Here is a 23,251-nt window from a genome sequence, read left to right on the forward strand (position 1 = left end):
ATAGGCAGGACAGCTCTTTTATTCTTGTGGACTCATCGTAGGTGTATAAAACTTTTTTTCTCTTCGATTTTAGCATATTTATAAAAATCAAAAAATTAAATTCTTCGACTTGATTCTCGGAGATTTCGAATATTCTCGCATTCACACTGTCCGATGACTCGGATTGCACCATTCCTCCGTAAGTTCATTACACCTATGTCTTGTTCTCACAGTTGTCAATCTTGTTAGGGTCTTCCGTTTTCAACGGAAGACCCTCTTGTTATTCTTCGGTTTCTTTTTCATTAGGGTCTTCCGTTTCCAACGGAAGACCCTCTTGTTATTCTTCGGTTTCTTTTTATTATTATTAGGGTCTTCCGTCTTCAGCGGAAGACCCTTCTATTATTCTTCGGTTTCTTTTTCACTTTTCTTATTATTATTATTAGGGTCTTCCGTCTTCAGCGGAAGACCCTTCTATTATTCTTCGGTTTCTTTTTCACTTTTCTTATTAGGGTCTTCCGTCTTCAGCGGAAGACCCTTCTATTATTCTTCGGTTTCTTTTTCACTTTTCTTATTATTATTATTATTAGGGTCTTCCGTCTTCAGCGGAAGACCCTTCTATTATTGTAATGTTTTTTTTTCACTTTTCTTATTATTAGGGTCTTCCGTCTTCAGCGGAAGACCCTTCTATTATTCTATTGTTTCTTTTTCACTTTTCTTATTAGGGTTTTCCGTTTTTCAACGGAAAACCCTTCTGTTATTCTACTGTTTCTTATTATTATTTTTTTTTTTATCCGCAAATTTTGTGTAGGCCATTTCTCGTACATTTGTTGTCTGATTGTTATGAAACTTTCAGGGTATGTAGACAATGTTAATATCTCGGGACGTTTTTTTCAAATTTTTAAAATTCACTTCCGGTTATGAGTTATTGCCCTTTAATTGAAAATTGGGGGGTCTTTTGTCCAGAGTTGATCTCGGGAACTACAAAAGATAGTTGCATGAAATTTAGCAGGATTGTTGGTAACATTTTATAGTTTTGCTGGCATGAACATTTTGGCAAAATGTTTTTTAGTTTTTAAGCTATTTGCCGGTAAAGTTTAAGGTTTTGGGGGGTCTGAAATTTTGTTGCTTTTTGTATAATAACCTTTAAACTAAAAATAATTTGTTAATACATATAGAACAAAAGTTGTTTAGAATAATGAGAGCTTTCATTTAAAATTAAGAAAAAAGGGCTGGCCCCTGTAATTAGGGGTCAGCAGCTCATACACGTATTTTTCTAATAGCAAAAATCGTTATCATTTTATGAAAAGAAATTAATTCAGTTATTGTTAATATATTAAATAATGTCATTTGGTATCAAATTTAAAAAGTTCTGTGCCCTATTTTTTTCAAATTTCATAAAACAAATATGTGTGAATCGTAACGTTACATGAACGAGTTAATTTGTCTACATAGACACACAAGCGAACAAATGCCACTTTAAGGCCCAGGCATTTACTGCATTACGTTGTGTTGCGTCTTAAATAAATAGTTGTGATTCAATTTCATTTTTTTCATCTATATCATTTATGAATTCAATGAACACACATTATTTTAACGTTCTATGTGCAACTATTTGTCGGGGCGCCCCTGTTTGTAACCCCCGCGCGCGCGCCGAATGTAAACAGTAGGCCTAACGAACGGCATTGTAGAAAAGAGAGAGCCGTAATGCAGAAGAGAAGTTGTGTATTCTTTCGATGTACAAATGCATTTTCAATTTACTGTGAAACATATGAACATGCACAGGGAACAATACTACATATTTGTTTAAGGAGGATATTTTTCTCGTGTGAATCGTTTACGAGGAAATTCTGACAGCCACACTTCTGTCGACGATCAGCCGTTGATAAGCTACGAGTAATAAAGGAGAAAAGATGGACATTAAAGTGTGTGATTTATGTGGATGTTACTGAAGAAGGTGAGGCTTTTACTCCTTTTAAAGTTTAAAAAAGTTAAAGTTAAAATTTAGTTTATAGTATAGATGTACATGTAAGTACGTGCACACTGTTTGTTTTTGTTATGGTGTGGGTGTTTGTTTACTAACGTGTAATTTTTACATGTTTCATGGATGTTTAGACTCGCTCGAGGTTCATGGGGGACTGGAAAGGGTAACTGAATTTATCTATTTAAAAAAATAACAGATTGTGAATTTCAACTCAATATTCAAAGCAGGGTCTAATTAGAAACATATCATATATTCTTGTGCAGAAGACTCCAAATGTAGTCATGAATATCCTGTAGACATAACTTCAAGTAAATAAAATTGTATACTTCAGACTTCAGAGTTTAAACATGACTTTAATATCTTTATGATGCCAATCATTGTATCATTAGAAAGGTTTAGCAGACCAACGGGTACCCGGTACATGTACTTGTACATGTAGGTTACAAGTTAGAACTATGCGTACTATTCTACCAGTTCACATAATTTTTCTTGTTTAGCAGTTATGATGTGTACTTAAATTGTCCTTGTTAATGTTTTAAATGTAATTTTTTATTCTCTTTTTTTAATCTGACTACTGGCAGTACTGGCCTGCAAGCAGTTCTCGCCGAGGACCATTTCTCGCTGGTGCACTGTTACATCATATTTTCGTATATAATTTTATGTGTTGATAAAATGACGTAACGATGCAGTGAATGCACTGGTGAGAAATGGTACTCGGCGAGAACTGATCGCACGCCAATATTGATTAATTACAGACAAAAACTGAAGGTTGCGCGTGTTATTTTTTATTGAACAACATTGTTTAAAATAATTATATATGTGATGATCAGACCGGTTTGAATACCAGTGCCAGATAGCTCAGTTGGTAGAACACCTGACTAGAGATTCAGGGGGCCCAGGTTCAAATCCCGGTTTGGTCCTTCATTATTTCTCCCATCCTGTTACAATATTGGTGTTGTGACCAACCCCTGGAACTAACAGGTTAACTCCTGCCAGGGGTGATCTTCGAGGGTGAAGATCATTTAAGGGGGAAGGAATGTGATGGTCAGACTGGTTTGAATACCGGTGCCAGATACATGTAGCTCAGTTGGTAGAGCACTTGACTAGAGATTCAGAGGGCCAGGTTCGAATCCCAGTTTGTTCCGTCGTTATTTCTCCCATCTTTTACATATACATGTATATCAGATATATGACAGATGATTAAGGGTCATCACATGTTTTGCAAGATGCAATAAGTGTTAAAAACCTTTACTTTACAACACAATACATATAAGTGAATATTTATGTTTCTTGTTATTATTTGGTGTGGTTTTCTTGACAGTGTCGCATAAACAATTTACCCGCTTCTAAAACACAAACTTTCTTTTTGTGGATTCAGCTTACCGCTGATTGGCTGCTGTTGCAGCAGACAAATAAGATATGCACGCACAAAACACAATGAACTTATCAGAGAATGAGTTGAGTTTATTTCAACTGTTGGAATTTTGGTTTTTTTTTTTTTTTTTAAATGTATACTTGTGACAAAATATATATGTGGTACATACAGCTGTAGCTTTATGAAGAAAATTTTGGTAAGACCATATATACCTATCATGCAAGTAAATGATATTTACAAAAAACTTGCAATTTATGGCGCACGAAATATACGCTAGTTTTATAAAGATTGACATACATGTAATGTACCACATTCTGTGAAAAATAATCTATTAAAAATTCTTCATTAAGTTTACTCATACATGTTTATGCTTATTACACATAGTATTGTTTTTAAAACATGTGATTTATAAGAAAATAAGCAAAAACCCTCGCTAAATTTATTTGCCAAAAAAAAAAACACAGTAGAATTGATAAAAAATGGTATACCAGAAGCTAATACCAGTACATGTACTTTGACGCTGTTCGGTGGGTAATATTCGTTTGTAATTTACGAATTGAAATATTGACTGTTGCACTACAAGTATGGTAATAAACTCTCTCTCTCTCAAACTCTCTCTCTCTCAATTTGATAAGTGTTTATACCTATGAAAATTTTTTAATATTATATTATGACTTGATATGCAAATTTTTGATCTTGTACTGCCTAAATGTTATGTCATGTATTGGGATATGTCATACCTTTTACACTGCATGGTCAGTGTATTTTTTCCAGATATACTATGCATATGTTAATGTAAACACAGCTATTACTATTACATGTATGTAAACACAGCTAATTATTTTTTTTTTATTTCAGCTCAAAACAGACTCTTGTTACCACATGGCTTTTACCGGTACCTGTTGATTCTTGTGGGTCAGCTCCTGAGATTAACCTGTCACCTCTATCCACATGCATATTCCTTGTGTTCTACAGACTATTTACCGGTAATTCAAATTAAATCCGATAATGCATGAACAATAATGGAACTTGAAGAAAGCATCATGCCATGTTGTGGTTTGTGTTTGATAAGAAATTATGAAAACAAAATTAAGGCTGTTTATAAAGAAATTCATAATTGCTGTGAAAATTTGTTTTTCAATAAAAGTATGCAATTATGTTTCCTTTATTTTTTATTTCATAAAGATATTTAGATGTGTTTACATAATTGAAAAATCCCCCCCCCCTCTATTTAATTGTCTGCATTAAGATTACATGTAGGATATGTAAATGTACATTTGACTTTGAAATAACATCTGCTATGATAATTACTTTTGAAATGAACAAGAAACAACATATTTCTACCTTTCTAAGGTATATATGCATAAAAAAAACTAGAAAAACATGTCAAACTTGAAAATTTTTCATGGAAATCAACTCGATCTGTCTCCAGCTACCTGGGTGTGTTTGAATTTAATTTTAATTAAAGGCAGATGTCTAACTTGTAGGTTGTAACTTACTGTTTTAGCATGGTTAGAAGGAGACTAGAAATCAGAATAGATTAGATATTCACTAAATATGATTGTTAGCTTACTTTTTTCATGAAAACAAGAAATCACAAGCAGGACAGCTGTCTATTTGTTAATTAAAATGGTACAAATCATACAATAAACAAATAAAGATCAAATTTTAGAATCATTGATGATTGTTTTCAAATATGTGTGAGAAATTACTCAAGGAAATTGCCACACGTTTCATAAAATTAGGTAAAACATTTCAAACCATGACTTTTTATGAAAATCAAAAGATTGGGGGGTGGGGGGTATACATGTAAGGGTATTTCTAAGTGATGTGAAGCTTTTATCATGATTATATCATGTAGATGTATGTTGTATTGAATAAGGTTTCTTTTTAAAGGTGGTTGAACAAAAGTTGACCTCTAAAAGGTCAGGTAAAGATGTTTTACTATGGAGAACCCTGTAAATATGTGTTTACTAAAGGAAATTGGAAATGGTGGGTTCACTTAAATGGCCATATTTTTATTAAACCTCAATGGAATTGGCAATATGTGGTATTCTTTTTCTCAGAATTGCATTAGCTTTCTTAGTCTTTTCATAAAAATGTTAGTGTACTAAGTTAAAGGTACAAGGAACAGTTTCGGATAAAGTACCGTCAATATTTTTGTAAAATTGAGAGTGACTGTACTTGAAGGTTTATCATTGTTGCGTAGGTTCATGAAATGAATTTTAATGATTATCAATAGTTAGAGGGATGTCTCTTGTTGGAATTGGTAAGCAATATTAAGGCCCCTAATTTTAAGTACATGAGAAGCAGAAATAAATTGTGAAACTTGCGGCTATGACAGATATGTTGACTTTACAGTGAAATTGAAGGTTACAAACGGGAGGTTATATAACATGAAATGTAGGTGGATGGGATATTATATGCCTATTTAGTATTTACTGGGTATGAGGACAATAACAAGTTTAGTGTCCCCAAAGACAGCAACTATTTAATGAGGCAAAGCCAAGGGAAATAGTTGCTGTGGAGTGGGACAATAAACTTGCTATTGTCCGAATAGTCAGTTAATTGGTATTTCATTATACAGAAGAAAACTTTATTTGTCAGCGATGCAGAATTTCTTGATGATAAACAAATTAGAGTTAAATCAAACTTTGTATTTAATGCGGCGATCTTATTAATTAAGAGGTGTTCCGAGTTTAAGGTGATATGGGACACTTCCATGTTGTGACGTATTGTTTATCGAAATAAACAATAAAATAAAGTGTAATTATATAAGTACATGTAGTTTCTTTTCAAAAATGGTCACTTAACTCCTTAGCACAGTGGGTTAGAGGGTTACTAGGAACCTGTAAATCATGAGTTCGAATCCCGCTGGGGTTTTTACAATTTTTACCTTTTCAAATATTTTTAAAAGCTATTTTTTGGTTAAATCTTGTAAAATTTGAAAATTCTAAACTAGTGAACATTTTTCAATTATATAGTACTTTAATCCACATTAATATTGACAGATCTATGTCCCATACTACCTTAAAAAGGAGGGAAATCAAATTTTGCTGATGAATGGTTTTGATGACTATTCACCATGGGCAGATAGCATGGATACTATTTTAAATTAGATAAAATGGCATGTTTATGCGGGCGCCTTCTATTGATCAATTTGTCCGTCTGTCTATCCGAGATGGCTTGACAGGAGCATAGCTTCTCTCCCCTTGGCCCAATCTGGCTCATACCTCATCCACAGGGTTCCTTTGGTTGAAGGATGTGCAGTGACCTTGAACCATGTTTTTAGGTACAAGGTTGAGGTCATAGCAGAATTATATATATAAAATCCTTGTCTGGGGCATATCTTTTTTCCCTTTGGTCCAATCTGGCTAATACTCACAGAGTGTCTCAATGGTTAAACGATGTGCAGTGACCTTGCATTAAATTTCTAGGTAACGGGTGAAGATCATATCGGATCATGCAAAAATCCTTTTTTGAGAGCATATATAATTTCTACTAACCCCTATTTGGCTCAGACTTCACATAAGCAGAGCGTTTGAGTAAAGGGTGAAAGGGTGTGTAGTGACCTTGAACCTATTTTCAGTGAAAAGAAACTGTGAAGGTCATAGCAGAATTATATTTTTAAAAATCCTTGTCCGGAGTATATCTTCTCTCCCTTTGCTCCATTCAGCCTCATACTTCACCCACATGATGCCTTTGATCAAAATATATGCAATGACCTCGAATGATATTTGTAGATGAAGAGTCAAGGTCATATCAGATCACACAAAAATCCATATTTTAAGAGCATAGATATACTCTCCTTTTAGCCCCTATTTGGCTAATATTTTACCTTTACAGAGTTTATTGGTTAATGGCGTGCAGTGACCTTGAACCAAGTCTGTCAATGTGAAGCCAAGGTCATAGCAGATCTTTTTAAAATTAGTTTTAGACAGTAGATTATTTTCCAAATATGCTTAATCTTGGTCAGATTGAACAAAAATGCATGTATGTTAGGGGGAATGAAATTGAACTAAAAGTTCTATGCCAGCTGGAAAAATTTCAAGTTATAGGTCAAGGTCAAAGCAGAATTCTCTGAAATAACATAAGCGGGGCCCTTTGAAATGTTCACCATTTCAATGTTGTCTGGTTCATAGTAATTTTAATAAAAAATATTCACAGAGGTACAGTAAAGTAAACTTTACATCGATAAGTTTCTGACAATTAATGACGCAACGAGCACACAGTATGAAAGGTCAACCCTTTGAAAAGCAGTGAAAAGAAAAAGTTGCTCAGAATTATGTTTTAAACAAAATTGATTTTTTACGTAAATTTTAATTTTGCATTCTGGGTTAAGAAAAAAGATGTTAGTTCAAGGTAAAGTAAACTTGTAGTCTGGAACCCTTCCCACAATTCCGTTCGCGCACTCTCTACAATGTAGAGAGTGCGCGAAGGGTACCCTTCCCACAATTCCGTTCGCGCACTCTCTACAATGTAGAGAGTGCGCGAATGGAATTGTGGGAAGGGTACCAGACTAAGTAAACTTGTTCCTAAAATGAAGTCAAATTTGTTAAGTCGTACTTAAACACATTGTTTTTTTTTGTTAAGTCGTTCTTGAAATGGTTAAGGGTTTTTGGTTAAGTCGTACTTAAAAACATTCGGATTATGTTAAGTTGTACCAAGAATCATTTGATTTTTTTTTATCTTTTTGTACTTAGGTTTCTTTGTTACTAGATAAAGAACTCTGCTTCTTAGACGTACTTCTAGCGTTGCTTTCGACATTAGCGGAAAATCCACTCGTTGCTTTGCAACGAGCTTTGCTCTAGTTCTTATTATTAGGGTCTTCCGTCTTCAGCGGAAGACCCTTCTATTATTCTATTGTTTCTTTTTCACTTTTCTTATTGTTATTATTATTATTATTCTTTTTTTTTCTTACCGATTTTGTGCAGACGATTTCTCGGAGATGGCTTGGTTGATTTCGCTCAAATTTTCAATATAAACGTGTTTTTATCTAAAGCTGATACATTTTTTTTCATTTTTGAAAAAACACTTCCGGTCAAAAGTTATCGTCCGTTTACGATTTTAAAAAGTCAATTTTGTTGGTCGGGTTTCTCAAAAACGAGTAAAGATAAAATGCTGAAATTTTCAGAGATGATAGATCTAGCGTTTTTCTGGTGCACCTCGGTCAAGAGAATATCCGCCGTTACTTCCGGTTGTCACCGGAAGGAAATTTGAAAAATTGAATTTTTCGACTTTTTTATTTTTTAATATTTTTTTTGAAATTTTAACACCTTATAGTGACCCTTTTACTGATTAAGAATATGTAATTAGTTTTAAAATCGATCAAGGCATTCTCGAGAAATTAAGCGTCAAAGTTCTGAAGCGGAGTCCGAGTAGCTCAGTCGTTATAGTCGTGGACATGGCCCAGGCGACCCGGGTTCAAGCCTCGAGTGCCGCACAATTTTTTTCTCTTTTTTACGCTTAGATCTACGATTTTATCTTTGAATTGATAAGTTTAATCTTATCTATTCAAAAATTGGACGGAAGACCCACTCGTTGCTCGCAACGAGATCGAATCTAGTTATTATTAGGGTCTTCCGTCTTCAGCGGAAGACCCTTCTATTATTCTATTGTTTCTTTTTCACTTTTCTTATTAGGGTCTTCCGTCTTCAGCGGAAGACCCTTCTATTATTCTATTGTTTCTTTTTCACTTTTCTTCTTATTATTATTATTATTATTATTATTATTCTTTTTTTTTCTTACCGATTTTGTGCAGACGATTTCTCGGAGATGGCTGGGTCGATTTCGCTCAAATTTTCAATATAAACGTGTTTTTATCTAAACCTGATATATAATTTTTATTTTTTGAAAAAACACTTCCGGTCGGAAGTTATCGTCCGTTTACGATTTTAAAAAGTCAATTTTGTCTGTCGGGTTTCTCAAAAACGAGCAAAGATATAGAGCTGAAATTTTCAGAGATGATAGATCTACCGTTTTTCTAATGTACCTCGGTATAGAGAATGTCCGCCGTCACTTCCGGTCGTCACCGGAAGGAAATTTGAAAAATTGAATTTTTCGACTTTTTTATTTTTTAATATTTTTCTTTGAAATTTTTACACCTTATAGTGACCCTTTTACTGATTAAGAATATGTAATTAGTTTTAAAATCGATCAAGGCATTCTCGAGAAATTAAGCGTCAAAGTTCTGAAGCGGAGTCCGAGTAGCTCAGTCGTTAAAGTCGTGGACATGGCCCAGGCGACCCGGGTTCAAGCCTCGAGTGCCGCAAAATTTTTTTATTTTTTTTCGCTTAGATCTACGATTTTATCTTTGAATTGATAAGTTTAATCTTATCTATTCAAAAATCGGACGGAAGACCCACTCGTTGCTCGCAACGAGATCGAATCTAGTTGTTATTATTATTATTATTATTATTATTCTTTTTTTTTCTCACCGATTTTGTGCAGACGATTTCTCGGAGATTACTGACTCGATTACGCCCAAATTTTCAATACAAACGTGCTTTTATCTAAAGCTGATATATAATTTTTTTTTTTTGGAAAAACACTTCCGATCAGAAGTTATCGTCCGTTTACGATTTTAAAAAGTCAATTTTGTCTGTCGGGTTTCTCAAAAACTAGCAAAGATAAAAGGCTGAAATTTTCAGAGATGATAGATCTACCGTTTTTCAAATGTACCTCGGTCAAGAGAATGTCCGCCGTCACTTCCGGTCGTCACCGGAAGGAAATTTGAAAAATTGAATTTTTTGACTTTTTTATTTTTTAATATTTTTCTTTGAAATTTGTATACCTTATAGTGACCCTTTTACTGATTAAGAATATGTAATTAGTTTTAAAATCGATCAAGACATTCTGGAGATATTAAGCGTCAAAGTTCTGAAGCGGAGTCCGAGTAGCTCAGTCGTTATAGTCGTGGACATGGCCCAGGCGACCCGGGTTCAAGCCTCGAGTGCCGCAAAATATTTTTCTCTTTTTTCCGCTTAGATCTACGATTTTATCTTTGAATTGATAAGTTTAATCTTATCTATTCAAAAATTGGACGGAAGACCCACTCGTTGCTCGCAACGAGATCGAATCTAGTTATTATTCTTTTTTTTTCTTACCGATTTTGTGCAGACGATTTCTCGGAGATGGCAGGGTCGATTTCGCTCAAATTTTCAATATAAACGTGTTTTTATCTAAACTTGATATATAATTTTTATTTTTTGAAAATACACTTCCGGTCGGAATTTATCGTCCGTTTACGATTTTAAAAAGTCAATTTTGTCTGTCGGGTTTCTCAAAAACGAGTAAAGATATAGAGCTGAAATTTTCAGAGATGATAGATCTTCCGTTTTTCTAATGTTCCTCGGTCAAGAGAATGTCCGCCGTCACTTCCGGTCGTCACCGGAAGGAAATTTGAAAAATTGAATTTTTCGACTTTTTTATTTTTTAATATTTTTCTTTGAAATGTTTACACCTTATAGTGACCCTTTCACTGATTAAGAATATGTAATTAGTTTTAAAATCGATCAAGGCATTCTCGAGAAATTAAGCGTCAAAGTTCTGAAGCGGAGTCCGAGTAGCTCAGTCGTTATAGTCGTGGACATGGCCCAGGCGACCCGGGTTCAAGCCTCGAGTGCCGCAAAATTGTTTTCTCTTTTTTTCGCTTAGATCTACGATTTTATCTTTGAATTGATAAGTTTAATCTTATTTATTCAAAAATCAGACGGAAGACCCACTCGTTGCTCGCAATGAGATCGAATCTAGTTAAGGTCTTCCGTTTCCAACGGAAGACCTTATTGTTATTCTTCGGTTTCTTTTTCCCTATTATTTTTATTCTTTTTTTTTTCTTCCCATTTTTGTGCACGCGATTTCTCAGAAACGGCTCAACCGATCTCCATCAAATTTGCAGATGTGATAGATCGTGGTCTCAACTTGATAGCAAATTTTTTGCATTGATGACGTCACATCCGTTTTGGAGATATTGAGATTTTTCTATTTTTTATATGGGTATTTTGTCTGCGGCCGTTCTCCTAAACTATAAGAAATTTTGAGCTCAAATTTCTACGGTTGGTAAAGGAAAGATTGAAGTTTTGCATGATTGTTGTTTTGTATGTTTAGTACTATTGGCGCCAAAGCTCGCTATGACTCGAAAATTGACATAAAAAAAGCGTCGTTATTTTTTGTGCTTTTCTCTCTTTATCTCTTTTCTGGAAAATATTTTGTTAAAACATGTAATGTAAAAAAAGTTTATATTTACACGATTTTTCAGCTGATATCAAGAAAAAGGGGCTGGCCCCTCAAATTAGGGGCCTAAAGGGCTCTAAAATCTTTTACCCGTAACTCTTTACCGAGGGATATTTTGTAAAGGATTATAGAAGCAAATATGTTTATCTCAATGTTATATAGTCAAGCAATGTAATGATTTTATTATGTGTTACGTTATTAAGGGTTTTTAGGGGCCAAAAGTCCAAAATTTCGATCACCCATATCTCAGAAAGGAAAAATATTTTGTAATGCAGTACAGAAGAAAAGTTTTTCAAAATGATGTTCTCAACAAAATGCAACCGTCAAAATTTCGTTAAACGGCCCTTAAAAGGAGATAAGGGATCGGCCCCTAAAACCTTCTTTCTCATATATCTCCAGAACGGTAACGAATTTCTAAACACTTGCTTAACAAATTTTGTATAGAACTAAATGACCTTTTATTTGATATCAAGAAAAAGGGGCTGGCCCCTAAAATAAGGGGACCAAAGGGCTCTAAAGTCTTTAATCTGTAGCCCTTTACTGAGAGATATTATGTGAAATGTTATAGAAGCAAATGTGTTTATCTCAATGTTATGTATTCAAGCAATGTAATGATTTTATCATGTGTTACGTAATTAAGGGTTTTTAGGGGCCAAAAATCCAAAATTTTGATCACCCATATCTCTGAAAGAAAAAAAATATTTTGTAATGCAGTACAGAAGAAAAGTTGTTCAAAATGATGTTCTCAACAAAATGCAACCTTCAAAAATTCGTTAAACGGCCCCTATAAGGAGTTATGGGATCGGCCCCTAAAACCTTCTTTCTCATATATCTCCAGAACAGTAACGAATTTTTAAACACTTGTTGAACAAAATGTGTTCAGAATTAAATATCCTTTCATTTAATATCAAGAAAAAAGGAATGGCCCCTAAAATTAGGGGACCAAAGGGCTCTAAGGTCTTTTATCTATAATCCTTTATTGAGGGATATTTTGTGAAATGTTATAGAAACAAATGTGTTTATCTTATAGTTATGTATCAAACAATGTAATGATTTTATCATGTGTTACGTAATTAAGGGTTTTTAGGGGCCAGAAGTCCAAAATTTTGATCACCCATATCTCAGAAAGGAAATATATTTTGTAATGCAGTACAGAAGAAAAGTTGTTTAAAATGATGTTCTCAACAAAATGCAACTTTCAAAATTTCGTTAAACGGCCCTTATAAGGAGATAAGGGAACAGCCCCTAAAACCTTCTTTCTCATATATCTCCAGAACGGTAACGAATTTCTAAACACTTGTTGACAAAATGTGTTCAGAATTAAATGTCCTTTCATTTTAATCCAAGAAAAAGGGACTTACCCCTTAAATTAGGGAATCAAAGAGCTCTAAAATCTTTTATCTATAGCTCTTTAATGAGAGCCATTTTGTGAAAGGTTATTAAAGCTAGATTAGGTATAATACGTTTATATATCCTAACAATATAGTGATTTTCTCTTGCGTTACCCAATCAGGGTTTTTAGGGACCAGGGGTAAACAAGTTTGATCTTTTCTATCTTAATTGAAAGAAATGCAAGTATTTAAAAAAGAAAGAGAACTTATAAAAAGCAAAACAATAAAGCATAAGTACTTCACTCCTTTTTCCATAACATGTTTTGTTGTCGAAAATGAAAGTCGATGATGTCATATTTCATTCTAAAAAACGAACGGAAGACCTCCTCGTTGCTCGCAACGAGATCGTGTCTAGTTATTATTAAGGTCTTCCGTTTCCAACGGAAGACCTTATTGTTTTCGTACTGTTTCTTATTATTATTTTTTTCCACAAATTTTGTGCACGCGATTTCTCAGAAACTATTCGGCCGATTTTGACCATTTTTTCACAGATGATTGCCAGAGGTCATAATTCTAGACGTTTTTTGAATTTTTGAAATCGTCACTTCCGGTACCGAGTTACGGCCGATTTACTATTTTTTTACGTTCTATTTTGTGCAGAGCTGATCTCAGAAACTATTCGAGATATGAATACGAAATTTTCAGGATAGGTAGTCTATAGTTTGAAGTTGTGCACTATTATGTTGTTTTACACCAGTGGCGCCATTTCTTGGAGCTCGCCTAGGCACGAAAATTGGGCACGAACTCTCATTCAAATTTTCATACGTTTTTAAGGTCTTCCGTTTCCAACGGAAGACCTTATAGTTTTCGTACTGTTTCTTATTAAGGTCTTCCGTTTCCAGCGGAAGACCTTATAGTTTTCGTACTGTTTCTTATTATTTTTTTTTTCCAAATTTTGTGCACCCGATTTCTTGAAAACCTTTTGACCGATATCGATCATTTTTTCACAGATTATTGGGTGTGATCTAAACTTCATACATTTTTCTCATTTTTTGTGTCGTCACTTCCGGTACCGATTTATCGGCTATTTTGTAATTTTTTACGACCTATTTTGTGCAGAGCTGATCTCGGAAACTATCAGAAATATGACTATGAAATTTTCAGGATAAGTAGTCTATAGTTTGAAGTTGTGCACTATTATGTTGTTTTACGCCAGAAGTGCCATTTCTTAGAGTTCGCCTAGGCACGAAAATTGGGTTCAATTTTTTAATCAAAATTTTTGCACGTTTTGATCGGTATCTTTTTATCAGTTGATATTTTGTTCAAACATATATAACAAATGTGATTGAGAATCTAAAGTTCTCTCCAACAAAATCAAGGAAAAGGGGCTGGTATTTTCGTTAAGGGGCCAAAACACTCGTAAACTCTATAACGAATAACTTAAAAATGATAAAAATTTTGTAATGCGTTATAGAAGCAAAGTTGTTGATCCTAACAATCTCTATCCGAAAAAACCATTGCCACGCCCATTAATGACGTAATTAGGGATTGTTAGGTACTTAAGTACTTAAACTTTGACGCAATATATCTAGAGAAGGAGACATATTTTGTAAGACATTGCAATTGTAGAAGAGAAAATGTCTGCATTGATGATTCTAATTGATTCTATTTATCAAAAGACCATTGTCAGTCCCCATTAAGGACCTAGAGGGCCGGCCCCTAAAATATTCAATCATTTGTATCTCAAAAATGAGCATCAATTTTAGATGGTTGTAAGAACAAAAAATGTTAGTATTCATGAGACCTTTTGAATGAACTCAAGAAAAGAGGGCAGGTCCCTTAAACTAGGGGCCAACAGACTCGTAAAGTCTCTTACACATACCTTAAACACGATTAAGATTTTGTAATGCATTATAGAAACAAAGTTGTTGATCGTAACAATATCAGTTTGTAAAACACATTGCCACACCCATTAATGACGTGATTAGAGATTTTAGGGGACTAAAATCTTAAATCTTTAATGTGCAGTATGTGAAAAAGCAAAACACTTTGTCAAGCATTTGGAAGGATATTGACAATCGTATACATTATCTGAAAGGGAGGGGTTGAGTTGAAATTCTGAAATTTCATTGATATTTAAATGTTATCGTTTAAAAAATTGAACGGAAGACCTACTCGTTACTCGTAACGAGATCGTATCTAGTTATTCTTATTCTTTTTTTTTCTTCTTACCGATTTTGTGCAGGCGATTTCTCGGAGATGGCTTGCCCGATTTCGTCATCTGAAGTTTGTACCGCCGGAACAGTTTTTCAAAATTCACTTCCGGTCAGAAGTTATCGTCGTTTTACGATTTTTTTAAAGTCAAATTTGTCTGCGACGTTTCTCAAAAACGAGTAAAGATAAAGAGCTGAAATTTTCAGAGATGATAGATTTACTGTTGTTCTGGTGCAACACACTCAAGAAAATTTCCGCCGTCACTTCCGCTTGTCACCGGAAGGAAATTTGAAAAATTGAATTTTTTCGACTTTTTTATTTTTTAATATTTTTTTTCGAAATTTTTACACCTTATAGAAATCTTCTTACTAATTCAGAATATGTAATTTGTTTTAAAATCGATCAAGGCATTCTCGAGATATTAAGCGTCAAAGTTCTGAAGCGAGAGTCCGAGTAGCTCAGTCGCTAGGGTCGTGGACATGGCCCAGGCGACCCGGGTTCAAGCCTCGAGTGCCGTAATTTTTTTTTTTTTTTTACTATTTTTCGCTTAGATCTACGATTTTATCTTTGAATTGATAAATCTAATCTAATCTATTCAAAAATGGGACGGAAGACCCACTCGTTGCTCGCAACGAGATCGAATCTAGTTATTATTCTTTTTTTGTCTTACAAATTTTGTGCAGGCGATTTCTCGGAGATGACTCGTTCGATTTCCTTCAATTTGCAGGGCTGATGCCTAGTCATATGAAGTTTATACCGCCGGAACAATTTTGAAAATTTCACTTCCGGTCGGAATTTATCGTCGTTTTACAATTTTTAAAAGTCAATTTTGTCGGCGATGTTTCTCAAAAACGAGCAAAGATAGAGAACTGAAATTTTCAGAGATGATAGATCTAGCAATATCCTCGTGTACCTCGGTCACGAGAATGTCCGCCGTCACTTCCGGTCGTCACCGGAAGCAAAATTAAAAAATGAAAATTTTCAACTTTTTATTTTTATATATTTTTTCCAATAAGATGATAGTGACCCTTTTACTGATTCAGATACGATATAGTCGTGGACATGGCCCAGGCGACCAGGGTTCAAGCCTGGAGTGCCGCAAATTTTTTTTTCATATTTTTCGCTTAGATCTACGATTTTATCTTTGAATTCATAAGTTTAATCTAATCTATTCATAAATCGGACGGAAGACCCACTCGTTGCTCGCAACGAGATCGAATCTAGTTATTATTCTTTTTTTTTCTTACCGATTTTGTGCAGACGATTTCTCAGAAATGGCTCAACCGATTTCATTCAAATTTTCCAGATTAACGCGACTTTATCTGAAGTTTATTGTTTTTTTTTATACATTTTTGAAAATACACTTCCGGTCGGAAGTTATCGTCCGTTTACGAATTTAAAAAGTCAATTTTGTCTGTCGGGTTTCTCAAAAACGAGCAAAGATATTGAGCTGAAATTTTCAGAGAATATAGATCTACCGTTTTTCTAATGTACCTCGGTCAAGAGAAGGTCCGCCGTCACTTCCGGTCGTCACCGGAAGGAAATTTGAAAAATTGAATTTTTCGACATTTTTATTTTTTAATATTTTTCTTTAAAATTTTTACACCTTATAGTGACCCTTTTACTGATTCAGAATATGTAATTAGTTTTAAAATCGATCAAGGCATTCTCGAGAAATTAAGCGTCAAAGTTCTGAAGCGGAGTCCGAGTAGCTCAGTCGTTATAGTCGTGGACATGGCCCAGGCAACCCGGGTTCAAGCCTCGACTGCCGCAAAATTTTTTTCTCTTTTTTTCGCTTAGATCTACGATTTTATCTTTGAATTGATAAGTTTAATCTTATCTATTCAAAAATTGGACGGAAGACCCACTCGTTGCTCGCAACGAGATCGAATCTAGTTATTATTCTTTTTTTTTCTTACCGATTTTGTGCAGACGATTTCTCGGAGATGGCTGGGTCGAATTCGCTCAAATTTGCAATATAGACGTGTTTTTATCTAAACCTGATACATTTTTTTTCATTTTTGAAAATACACTTCCGGTCAGAAGTTATCGTCCGTTTACGATTTTAAAAAGTCAATTTTGTCTGTCGAGTTTCTCAAAAACGAGTAAAGATAAAAGGCTGAAAATTTCAGAGATGATAGATCTACCGTTTTTCTAATGTACCTGGGTCAAGAGAATGTCCGCCGTCACTTTCGGTCGTCACCGGAACCAAATTTGAAAAATTGAATTTTTCGACATTTTTATTTTTTAATAATTTTTTTTGAAATTTTTACACCTTATAGTGACCCTTTTACTGATTCAGAATATGTAATTAGTTTTAAAATCGATCAAGGCATTCTCGAGAAATTAAGCGTCAAAGTTCTGAAGCGGAGTCCGAGTAACTCAGTCGATATAGTCGTGGACATGGCCCAGGCGACCCGGGTTCAAGCCTCGAGCGCCGCAAAATTTTTTTCTCTTTTTTTCGCTTAGATCTACGATTTTATCTTTGAATTGATAAGTTTAATCTTATTTATTCAAAAATCGGACGGAAGACCCACTCGTTGCTCGCAACGAGATCGAATCTAGTTTCCAACGGAAGACCTTCTTGTTATTGCTTTGTTTCTGTTTCCCTTATTATTATTCTTCTTTTTTTTTCTTACGCATTTTTGTGCACGCGAGTTCTCGGGAACGGCTTGACTGATTTTAATGAAACTTTCAGAACTAACACATATTGATCTGAACCTTATTGGAAATTTTTTATAATGATGACGTCATTTCCGTTTTAAAGATATTGACGTTTTTACGATATTTAAAGGGTTGGCTTGTCCGGTGATTTTCTCCTAAACGAAAACAGATATTTGATTCAAATTTTCAGGGTTTGTAGACCTATGATTGTAGATATGACAGAAGCATTTTCATTGTTTTGTGACAAAAAACACCGAAGCTCGCCTGAGCCTAAAAATTGAGATAAAAAGCGTCATGATTTTTTTGTGGTTTTCTTTGAATATCTTTTTTCTCAAAAGTATTTTGTTAAGACTTGTAGAACAAAAAAACCCTAAAAAGTCAAGAGCTTTCATTTGACATCATGGAAAAGGGGCTGGCCCTTTAAATTAAGGGCTGAAAGGGCTCTAAAGTATTCTAATAATATCTTTTTACTGTGAAATATTTTGTAATACTTTATAGAAGCAATTATGTTCATCGTAATGTTATGTACCTATACATGACAATTGTTTACTCTTTTGTTACGTAATTACGGATTTTAAGGGGCCGGCAGTCCGAAATTTTGATCTTATATATCTGAAAATGGAGAGAAATTTTGAAAAGCAATGTTGAAGAAAAGATGCTCCAAATAATGTCGTTAACAATTTGCAACCATAATTTGTTTGTTATTCGGTCCCTAACAGGAGTTATAGGGTCGGCCCCTAAAACGATCTCTTCCAGATATCTCTAGAATGGTATATAATTTCTACATACTTCTTGAAAAAAATGTGTTTGAAATGACAAGAGCTTCCTTTTCACACCAAGAAAAAGGGGCTGGTCCTTCAAATTAGGGGCCGATAGAGTTCTAAAGTCTTTTAATCATAACTAATAATTGTGAAATATTTTGTAATACATTACAGAAGCAATTATGTTAATCGAAATGTTATGTACTTTTACATGAAAATTGTTTACTCCTATGTTCCTTAATTAGGGATTTTAAGGGACCAGAAGTCCGACATTTTGATCTTCAATATCTCAAAATAAAAAAAAATTTGAAAAGCAGTATTCAACAATATGTAACCATAACTTTATTTGTTAATAACTTCCTAAAAGGAGTTATAAAGGTTAACCCCTAAAATGATCTTCTCCAGATTTCTCTTGAACGGTACATACTTTCTAAACACTTGTTGAACAAAATGTGTGTAAAATGAGTAGAGCTTTCTTTTCACATCAAGAAAAGGGGCTGGTCCTTCGATTAGGGGCCGTTAAGGCTCTAAAGTCTTTTAACCATAACTTTTAATTATGAAATATTTAGTAATACATTACAGAGGCAATTATGTTAATCGAAATGTGATGTACCTATACACGAAAATTGTTTACACCTATGTTCCTTAATTAGGGATTTTAAGGGACCAGAAGTCCAACATTTTGATCTTCAATATCTCAAAATGAAAAAAAAATTGAAAAGCAGTATTCAACAATATGTAACCATAACTTTAGTCCGAACTTATTATCAACGTCCAAAAATAAAAAAAATAAATAAATTTTAAGAAGAATTATTGAACAAAACACGCTAAAAAAATGAGGTTAACAATCTGCAACCAAAACTTGTTTGTTATCCATTCCCACGATCTCTTCCAGATAAATCAAGAACGGTAACAAATTTCTAAACTTTTTACACAAAATGTATTGAATTCAAAAGACCTCTTATTTGATATCAAATAAAATGGGGTTGGTCCCTCAGTAGTGATCCAATGGGGTGTATAATCCTTCACCCATCGCTCTTTTAGATCACATCTGCATTTCTTGATATGTTTCGTTGATGAAGATGAAAGGCAAGGTCATTTCCTCTTCTAAAAATCGGACGGAAGACCTCCTCGTTGCTCGCAACGAGATCGTGTCTAGTTAAGGTCTTCCGTTTCCAACGGAAGACCTTATTGTTATTGCTTTGTTTCCTTTTCCCTTTTATTATTATTATTTTTCTGCCTTTTTTTGTGCACGCGATTTCTCAGAAACGGCTCGGCCGATTTCAATCAAATTTTAGGATGTGATAGATAATGGTCTGAACTTGATTGGAAATTTTTTGTATTGATGACTTCATATCCGTTTTTGAGATATTGAGATTTTTCTAATTTTTATAGGGGTATTTTGTCTTCTGTTGTTCTCCTTAACTATAAGAAATATTAAGCTCAAATTTTTACGGTAGGTAAAGGAAAGATTGAAGTTTTGCATGATTGTTGTTTTGTATGTTTAGCACTACTGGCGCCAAAGCTCGCTATGGCTCGAAAATTGACATTAAAAAAGCGTCGTGAATTTTTGTGCTTTTCTCTCTTTATCTCTTTTTTGGAAAATATTTTGTTAAAACATGTAATGTAAAAAAAGTTTATATTTACAAGACCTTTCTGCTGATATCAGGAAAAAGGGGCTGGCCCCTCAAATAAGGGACCTAGAGGGCTCTAAAGTCTTTTACCCATAACTCTTTACCGAGTGATATTTTGTAATAAATTATAGAAGCAAATATGTTTATCTTACAGATATGAAGCCAAGCAGTATAACGATTTTCTCATATGTTACGTAATTAGGGATTTTTAGGGGTCAGAAGTCAAAAACTTTGACCACCTATATCTCAAAACGGAAAAATATTTTGAAATGCAGTATAAAAGAAAAGATGCTCAAAATGATGTCCTTAACACCATGCAACCTAAAAAATTTGGTTCAGCGGCCCCAATAAGGAGATAAGGTTCCGGCCCCTAAAACATTCTTTCTCAGATATCTCAAGAATGGTAACGGATTTCTGAACACTTGTTGAACAAAATGTCTTTATAATTAAATGACCTTTCATTTGATACCAAGAAAAAGGGGCTGGCCCCTAATATTAGGGATCTAGAGGGCTCTAAAGTCTTTTTACTATAGTTCTTTACTGAGAGATATTTTGTAATAAATTATAGAAGCAAATATGTTTATCTTACAGTTATGAAGCCAAGCAGTATAACGATTTTCTCATATGTTACGTAATTAGGGATTTTTAGGGGTCAGAAGTCAAAAACTTTGACCACCTATATCTCAAAACGGAAAAATATTTTGAAATGCAGTATAAAAGAAAAGATGCTCAAAATGATGTCCTTAACAACATGCAGCCTAAAAAATTTGGTTCAGCGGCCCCAATAAGGAGATAAGGGACCGGCCCCTAAAATATTCTTTCTGAGATATCTCAAGAATGGTAACGGATTTCTGAACACTTGTTGAACAAAATGTCTTTATAATCAAATGACCTTTCATTTGATACCATGAAAAAGGGGCTAGCCCCTTATATTAGGGACCTAGAGGGCTCTTAAGTCGTTTTCCTATAGTTCTTTACCGAGGGTTATTTCGTAATAGATTATAGAAGCAAATATGCTTATCTAACAGTTGTGTAGCCTAACAATATAATGATTTTTCTCATGTGTTACGTAATTAAGGATTTTTAGGGGTCAAAAGTCCAAAAATGTAATAACCTATATCTCAAAAAGAAAAAAATATTTTGAAATGCAGTATAAAAGAAAAGATGCTCAAAATAATGTACCTACATGTAATAACATGCAACCTTACAATTTTTTTTCGGCGGCCCCAATAAGGAGATAAGGTCCGGCCCCTAAAATATTCTTTCTGAGATACCTCAAGAACGGTGACGAATTTCTAAACACTTGTTGAACAAAACTCTTACACCTGAAACAAAATAGTATCAGGCACTTAAAATGAAGATCCTCTTTTCGTGTTTTAAATCAGGTATAGCTGTTAAATAGCAAAATCAAGATCGAACATAAATCTCAATTTCTAAAATCAGACGGAAGACCTCCTCGTTGCTCGCAACGAGATCGTGTCTAGTTATTATTATTATTCTTTTTTTGTCTTACAAATTTTGTGCAGGCGATTTCTCAGAGAGGGCACTATCGATTTCTCTCAAATTTTCAGGACTGAAGCCTCGTTATCTGAAATTTATACCGCTGCAACAAATTTTGAAAATTCACTTCCGGTCGGAAGTTATCGTCGTTTAACGATTTTTAAAAGTCAATTTTGTCTGTCACGTTTCTCAAAAACGAGCAAAGATATAGAGCTGAAATTTTCAGAGATGATAGATCTACCGTTTTTCTAATGTACCTCGGTCAAGAGAAGGTCTGCCGTCACTTCCGGTCGTCACCGGAAGGAAATTTGAAAAATTGAATTTTTCGACTTTTTTTTTTTGATATTTTTTTTTTCAATTTTTACACCTTATAGTGACCCTTTCACTGATTCAGAATATGTAATTTGTTTCAAAATCGATCAAGGCATTCTCGAGAAATTAAGCGTCAAAGTTCTGAAGCGAGAGTCCGAGTAGCTCAGTCGATAGAGTCGTGGACCTGGCCCAGGCGACCCGGGTTCAAGCCTCGAGTGCTGCAATTTTTTTTTTTAACTATTTTTCGCAAAGATCTACGTTTTTATCTTTGAATTGATAAGCTTGATCTAATCTATTTAAAAATCGGACGGAAGACCCACTCGTTGCTCGCAACGAGATCGAATCTAGTTAGGGTCTTCCGTTTTCAACGGAAGACCCTCTTGTTATTCTATTGGTTTTTTTATTATTATTAATCTTCTTGTTTTTCCTTCTGACCTCTTTTTTGCTTTATATCTCAAAAACTATTCAACTGATTTGCATGAAATTTTCAGAGATTATGTTAAATTCTTGTACCTTGAGGCTTTTACAGTTTCAGTCATTAAATCACTTCCGTTTTTTAGTTACGTCATTTTAAAAAATTTCAAAAAGTGATTTTGTCCAGGACTTTTCTCGTAAACGGTTGTTTATAAAGACTTGAAATTTTCTGTGATTGTAAATCTGCGGATTTACTTATGGCATTTGACCAAACAAATGTATTTTGTCACTTCAGGTCGATACCGGAAGTGAAACAAATTTTTCGAAAAAATGAATTTTATGATCAAATCGAAAAAGAATATGTGTTTTGTAGAGCTTATTAAGCTAAATCTAACACTGAAAGCCGTTTTCAAGTCGGACGATGCATTACAGAGATATCGGGGTTTAAAAATTGATTTTTCCGGAAATTTTGATTCCGCGGCCTTGGTTTAAAAAATAGCGTAATGTTCAAAGTAAAATTAACTCGTACCAAAAATAATTGCTAAGTCGTACCTAAACACATTCGGATTTTTTTTGTTCAGTCGTACCAGGAATATTCGATTTTTTTCATATTTTTATTTTAGTTACTTTTGTTATTGGTTTAAGAGCTCTGCTTCTTACAGGAACTTCCAGCTGTACTTCCGACATTAACGGAAGACCCACTCGTTGCTTTGCAACGAGCTTTGCTCTAGTTATTATTATTATTATTTTTTTGTCTTACAAATTTTGTGCAGGCGATTTCTCAGAGATGGGACGATCGATTTCTCTCAAATTTTTAGGACTAAAGCCTCGTTGTCTGAAATTTATACCGCTGA

General features: G+C 34.2%; 1 long non-coding RNA gene across 1 annotated transcript; it reads left to right on the forward strand.

The window, feature by feature from the left end:
* The first annotated feature begins 703 nt into the window (after positions 1-703).
* On the forward strand, positions 704-4,493 carry LOC128169463 (uncharacterized). Its single transcript, XR_008241538.1, has 2 exons — positions 704-1,933; positions 4,194-4,493. It is a non-coding gene; the product is annotated as an uncharacterized LOC128169463 (long non-coding RNA).
* Positions 4,494-23,251: the final 18,758 nt, after the last annotated feature.

Source organism: Crassostrea angulata, unplaced genomic scaffold, assembly GCF_025612915.1.
Source record: "Crassostrea angulata isolate pt1a10 unplaced genomic scaffold, ASM2561291v2 HiC_scaffold_137, whole genome shotgun sequence".
Taxonomy (NCBI): Eukaryota; Metazoa; Mollusca; class Bivalvia; order Ostreida; family Ostreidae; genus Magallana; species Magallana angulata.